At 42.8% G+C, this 6,869-nt stretch overlaps 1 pseudogene; it reads left to right on the forward strand.

Annotated features, from left to right (window-relative positions):
- The first annotated feature begins 308 nt into the window (after window positions 1–308).
- LOC126720606 (putative Peroxidase 48) lies at window positions 309–3,272 on the forward strand (annotated as a pseudogene).
- Window positions 3,273–6,869: the final 3,597 nt, after the last annotated feature.

A 6,869-nucleotide genomic window follows, 5' to 3' on the forward strand; every position in this document is an offset into this window, starting at 1 on the left:
GGGTACAAATTAAAACTAGTAATAACTTTCCACATAAATTTTGTTGTGAAAGTATTGCGTAAAATGTTGTGAATATAGCACTTTTCATTGAAAAATATAGTTGTTAAAAAAAGAATAAATGATGATTAAAAAAGAATAAACAATGAATGAAGAAATAATATTTAAATGAGATAGAGAATGGGATAGAGAATCTGTTGGAAAGTGTATTTGAAAAAGTGGGTAGCTAAAAGCTAAATGTCACTGTTCATTCTCCAAACAGGCAAAAATTAGGCAAAAATTTGGAGAGGCTGCTGGAGATGCTCTAACATGGTGTGTGGCATCTGAATCACTTTCATTTCATTCCCAACTTCCGTAGCTCGTTTTTCCCGCTCTTTCTCCTTCCTTCTCTCTCTCACACCTCGAAGAAGGAAAAATGGCAGGCTCTAAGACCATTTGGTTCTTTGCGGCGCTTTCGATCTCAATGTTGTTATCTTGGACCAACCCAAGAGGCGAAACCCTCAAATCCTTCTATCCTTCACCTCTCTATTATTCCAATTCTTCTACACAATCAGCTTCTTCTTCCAATGACGAGATCTCCGGCTTAAAGTACGATTTCTACCATGAGAATTGTCCACAGGCAGAGTCCATTATAAGGACTTCAATGGCTCCCATCTACTCCGACCATAACAATGTCTCTGCAGCTCTCCTACGCCTTTTCTTCCACGACTGCTTCATTGATGTACTACATACCTGTTTGCCCCTTTTTCTTGCTTAATGGTTCTTCTTTTGGCTCTATACTTGTTGTTAACATTATGGGTTTGTCTTTTTCTCATCTGGGTATTGATTTGTTATTGTTTTTTTCTCTTCTAAACGTTGATTTCTTATGTGGGTGTATGTATGTTATTGATTTGTGATTTGTTCTTTTTGTTTGCATGCTGGTTTGGCAATATGGTTCTCGATTTTGAGCGATTCCTGGTCATTTTATTGACTACTTGTTTTTGTTCTGATATGGGTGTGTTATCTAGAATAGACGGGGAAAAAATTGACTTTTTCTTTCCCATTTTGTGGCTTTTTAGTTTGCTGATGTGGGTGTTTTATTTTCTTTATGTTGCTCGGTATATATTATAGCCCACGAAGTGTCTTTTGATTCTGAATTATGTGGGCTTTGTGATGTTTTGTATTGATTTTCTTGTGAGTAGTGTGGTTCTTAGTTTGCATTTTAAGTTTTGTATTTAAAGATTTATAAAGACAGCAAATTGTATGTTCTGATGTGTGGGAGTATCAACGTTATTGCAATTTAATATTCTTCTTGTGATTTCTTGCCATTTATTCGAAGGTATTAATTTTTTTGGTCATAATGTTGTGTGGGATTTTCTTAATCAGGGCTGTGATGCTTCTGTCCTCTTGGATGACAGTAATGGTGACAAAAACCATTCCATAGAGAGGCAGGCCATACCCAATCAGACCTTGAGAGGTTTTGATAAAATCGATTCCATCAAGGAGGAGCTTGAAAAGGCTTGTCCAGGAGTAGTTTCATGTGCTGATATTGTCTCTATTGCCACTAGAGATGGCATTATGCTGGTCTGTTCTTGATCCTGAATCTTAATATGTTCTTTCTCTTTTAAGATGTTTTGCTAATCTTAGGGGTCCTTTTACTAAGGGTTTTGGCAACAGTTTAAGGTTTAGGATTTGATGATTGTTTGCGGATAATGATGCTTAAATGAAACATGGGGAAATTGTAAGAAACAGACTTTAAAAGAGTTGGTATCTCTTTACATTTTTAAATGTTGAAGAGCCTATCAATAAGATCTTAAAGTACATATTGATTATGGGAAAGTTTGGAAAATGAATTGAGATTATGCTTGTAGTGATCTTTTCTATTTTGGTTTCCAAAAATTGTTACAGTCACCTTTACTTAGTCAACTAGTTGTATGGGGCACTTTTTAGTACTGGTTTTTCTGGACTAAAATTTCGAAAAATTCAAAAAAATTGAAATGCCATTCTTGTTCCAAATTCAGTAAAACTGACAACAAAGAACAGTTCTCAATTAGTAACTCTTTTTATTGGAGTTCTCTGATGTAAACTTCTATGTTTGACATCACAGGCAGGTGGCCCTTTCTATCCAATGTTAACAGGCTGGAGGGACAGCATTCATTCATATTTCAACCTAGCATTGGCCATGATTCCACGACTAGATGACAACATAACACACACTTCACCTTTTTTACCTTAGAGGTTTTGATGAAAGAGAAACAGTCAGCCTTCTAGGTAGTTACTAGATCTCTTCTTTTCTCATTTGTCCCTTGTGTTTTATGGAGTTGAAAAAAGTTTAAAAAGTTTTTTGGTTTGAATCGATTTCTTGATCATCTGAAGGTGCACACAACATTCGGAAGATTGGCTGTCAATTCAATACAGAAATGTCTGTCTAACTTCAAGGGGACAGGGCTGCCAGACCTAACTATAGCTCCTGATTTCCTAACTAAGATGAGGATGAGGTGCCAAGACAATAATGGGACCACCACTCGGCCTTCTTCATCATCCATGGCATCATTGGAAATGAGTGAGTCAGCAGTGGTGATGTCATACTTGCAGGCATTCATCTTCAATATCATCTGGGGCAGGTTTTGATACTCACTACTATCAGAGTTTATTATATGGGAGAGGACTCCTTTTTGCTGATCAGCCATTGATGGCTAATGAGAAGACTGCGAGACTGGTAAAGACCTATGCTTCAGATGATGGATCAAACTTTTGAATGGACTTTGCACGGGCAATGATGAAGATGTCAGGCCTTAATCTTCTGACTGGATCTGAAGGTCCGGTCTGGCAAACCTTGCCTTTGGTCAGTTCCTAGGTGACAATCTACTATAATGAACTCTTTTAGATGTTTATTATTTCATATTAGTTTCTCTTAAGTTCTATGTTTGATTGAAGATGCAGTGAATTCCACATTTCTTGCCTGTGGTAATTTGAGTCTGTATATAAAGGCAATGGCATAGAGAAGACATTAGTCACAATGATGAAAGGCTGTTCCTGAAGCCTTTGAGTGCATATCTTTGCTTGGGCCAGCTCCAAGGCTCTACCCTGATGGTAAAAACTGCATGTAAATATGTTTTGGCTGGGGAGTTCTTAAGAAATATAGAATTCTAATGTTTTCAATGTTACCAAAAGTTTATTAATATATGGAGGGCTCATAATGTAGCTGCAACATCCAAATTAATTTTATTTGGGTGTTTGTGTTTCTAATGAGTTGTGGCTAATTATTTTTAATCTGAAGAGGTAATCATTCTTTAGGTGTGTACTTCAGAACTAGAAATGTCTACAAATCTGTATCATGAAACAACGAAAAAGATTTGTCTATATTTTTTCTTTCTGTGGTCACTGTGTGAAATTCAATGGGGACTTATAGGCATGGGTTATAATCAGATGTAATCATGTTTTATGGTCATCAGTTTGTATTCAATTGCACTTATGCCTGCAGAAGATTTGGTATGCTTAATATGGTTGTACGGCACCGAGATCCCAAGACCCATATAGGCCCTTGGGCCCAGGCCCAACGGGAATAGCATCATTGCCCTAAGCCCTTCTTGGATCTGCCTTAGCGTAAAAACTAATTTTGGGCCTTGAATTCTGATATGTGCTCAGTACAAGCTTTCCCGAACAAGCGTATTAACCGTGTCCGGCTAAATCATGATATGCTCGGTAAACTGCATTACCGAGCACTATCAACTAAGCTGGAACCAAGTTCCAAGGTCATAATTGTTGCACCCCACTCTCACCTAAAAATCCACTTAAATCAGATAATACTGGACCTTCAATAGTACTAACAGAGGTTGAAATCGTAATCTCACCACTAACCTTGGCTATAAATAGCAGAAGTTTGGGAGGAAGAAGGGGTTCAGAAAAATAGAGAGAAAACAGTCAAGTGAGAAGAAAAGACTGAGTGTTGCTTTGAGTCTCTCTGCCGAGAACGACCCAGAGTAGGAAATCCTCAAGCCCACTACAAATAAATTGTGAGCCCAAGTGAGTTAAGGCCCAATAGCCTCATACCTAGTTCCCACAATTGGCGCCCACCGTGGGGCTCTCCTACGAAGCTGTGGTTCGATTGAGACTCAAACAAGGGAAATGTCTGAGGAGCGTTCTGGAGGGAGAGAAGGCAGAAACGGCGGGAGGATAAGGAGCACCCCAGAGGAGAGGAAAGGTCCGAATTAGGAGAAGGGTTAGCCCAGACGCACCGAACGGTTTCGGGCATGTCGGCGCATCAGCAGTATGATAATAGAGACCGAGAACTGGAGCGGTTGCGCAGATTGGTAATGGATTTGGAGCTGGAAGCAAGGGGTCGACGCCAAGAAAGGAATCGCAACCCCCAGCAAAGGAGAAATCGGGGCGAGGAAGGTTCCAGCCGATCTGGTACGCCACGATTACGAGACCGATCACACTCTCAAGAGTCACACTGGCACTCCCGGGAGACACGTCATCATCGGGACCATTCACAGTCGCATGAATACGGTGACAGAGGGTCAGAATTGCCGGAGGAACGGTAGCACAACAATGCCGCCATGGACGCCATGAGCCGAGCCTTACGTATGGCTACCCGGTCGTCGTTTTCCGATGAGATTGAACGGGCCCCTATGCCAAGCAGATTCACGCGACCGCCATTCAATTCCTACGAGGGGAATACGGACCCCGTGGAGCATGTCAGTCATTACATCCACATGTCTTTGCATGCACACAATGACGCATTGATGTGTAAAGTATTCCCCTCTAGTCTTGGCTCAACGGCCCTGAGATGGTTCAATGGGTTACGGAAAGGCTCCATATGTAGCTTCGCCGAGCTGATTCAAGAGTTCAGCAGTAGATTCGTGACAACAGCCGAGTGCAACAGTCGGTAGACGCGCTACTTTCCATGAAGATAAGGGTCAGGGAAACCTTTCGGAGTTATGCCAACCAATACTGGGAACTCTACAACGAGATTGGTGGAGGGAATGAAAAAATTGCGGCAAGCACCTTCAGGATGGGGCTCCTCGAAGACTCTAAATTATGGGAATCGTTGACGAAAAGACCCCTTGAGGATATGAGGCAACTGATGAGACGCATAGAGGAGTACAAACATTTGGAGGATGACCGGCTGCAGAGCAGGGGGAAAGCTCCGTTGATTAGGAGATCTCGGTAAGGCGTTGTGCCGACAAGACCCAAAAAAGACTTCAGAATGCAGGAACCAGAGGTGCAAATCGAAGGGGTTAATGTGGCGTTTAAAGAACCCGTGTACAAAATCTTGGAGCGGATCAAGAATGAGTCATTCTTCAGATGGCCAAACAAAATGGGGGGCGACGCGTCTCGGAGGAACCAAAACCTATACTGCACCTATCACAGAGACAAATGATACACCACCGAGCAGTGTTAAAAGATCATCTCGAGCAGCTAGTAAAGGCAGGGAACCTGAAAGAGTTTTTGGTAGACTCCACTGACCGAGAAGCCGGCCAGGGCATCCAACAGAAAAGGAACCCCCTCCTGCCTCCACTGGGGGTAATCGAAGTCATTCATGCCGCATCAAGAGGAACGATAGCAGCAAAAAAGGTATTAACAATTGCTTTTACGAGAGGAGATTCAGCCGAGAAGAAGAAGAAAGTTGAGCGGCTGACCATCTCGTTCGGAGAAGACGATTTGGAAGGAACGGTCCAACCTCATGATGATGCTTTGGTGGTGACAGCCAGGATAGGCGGGTTCCTAGTAAAGAGGGTAATGATCGACCAAGGGAGCGGAGCTGACGTCATGTACCCGGACCTCTTCGAAGGGCTCAGATTGAAGACCCAGGATTTGGCGAAGTATGACACGTCGCTGGTCTCGTTTGACGGGAGAGTCGTAATTCCCGAGGGACAAATCTCTCTCCCCGTGGACATGAAGGCAAGAGAGTTATAGTTACCTTCATAGTAGTCCGATCATTCTCACCGTATACCGTAATCCTGGGGAAGCCGTGGATTCACGCCATGAAGGCTGTTTCGTCCACCCTCCACGTGAAAGTAAAATTTCCCACTGAGTATGGAGTTGCCGAGGTGAGAGGGAACCAACAAGTGGCGAGGCAGTGTCTTGTCGCCATGGTCAGGTGGAAAAAAGAGCAGCTCGAACAAGCCGAACAGGCCGAGAAAGAAACTTTGTAGCAATTACAGAAGCCCCGAGGGGAAATGAGGGCGTACGTGGCCGAGAAGGTATTGAAGGTTAGAATTCTTCAAGATACTGACAGGTATTTCCAGATAGGTACAAGCATGAATGACCGGGAAAGAGTAGAGATGTTGTTGTTCCTTTTGCAGAACGTAGATGTTTTCGCATGGAACCCATATGAAGTGCCCGGCGTAGATCCCAAGTTTATTGTCAACAAACTCAACGTGGACCTATCATTTCCCTTAAAGAAGCAGAAACCGAGAAGAGCATCAAAGGAGCATGTCGACGCCATAAACCTGGAGGTCCAGCGGCTGAAGGAGGCCGGAGTCATAAAAGAAATATTCTTCTCGAGATGGCTAGCAAACACCGTTGTAGTGAAAAAGAAGAACGATAAATGGAGAGTTTGTGTGGACTTCACAGACTTGAACAGGGCGTGTCCTAAGGACCCATTCCCAATGCCTAAGATTGATCAACTAGTAGATGCCACGCATAGGCACCTGAGGATGAGCTTTCTAGATGCCTTCCAGGGCTACCACCAGATTGCCTTGGCGCCCGAGGATTGGGAAAAGACAGCATTTATATCCCCGAATGCAAACTATCACTACGAGGTCATGCCGTTTGGATTGAAGAATGCCGGAGCCACATACCAGCAAATGATGACGAGGATGTTCCGAGAAAAAATTGGATGCACGGTTGAAGTATATATTGACGACATGGTGGTAAAAAGCAGA

The sequence above is a fragment of the Quercus robur genome, chromosome 4, assembly GCF_932294415.1.
Source record: "Quercus robur chromosome 4, dhQueRobu3.1, whole genome shotgun sequence".
Taxonomy (NCBI): Eukaryota; Viridiplantae; Streptophyta; class Magnoliopsida; order Fagales; family Fagaceae; genus Quercus; species Quercus robur.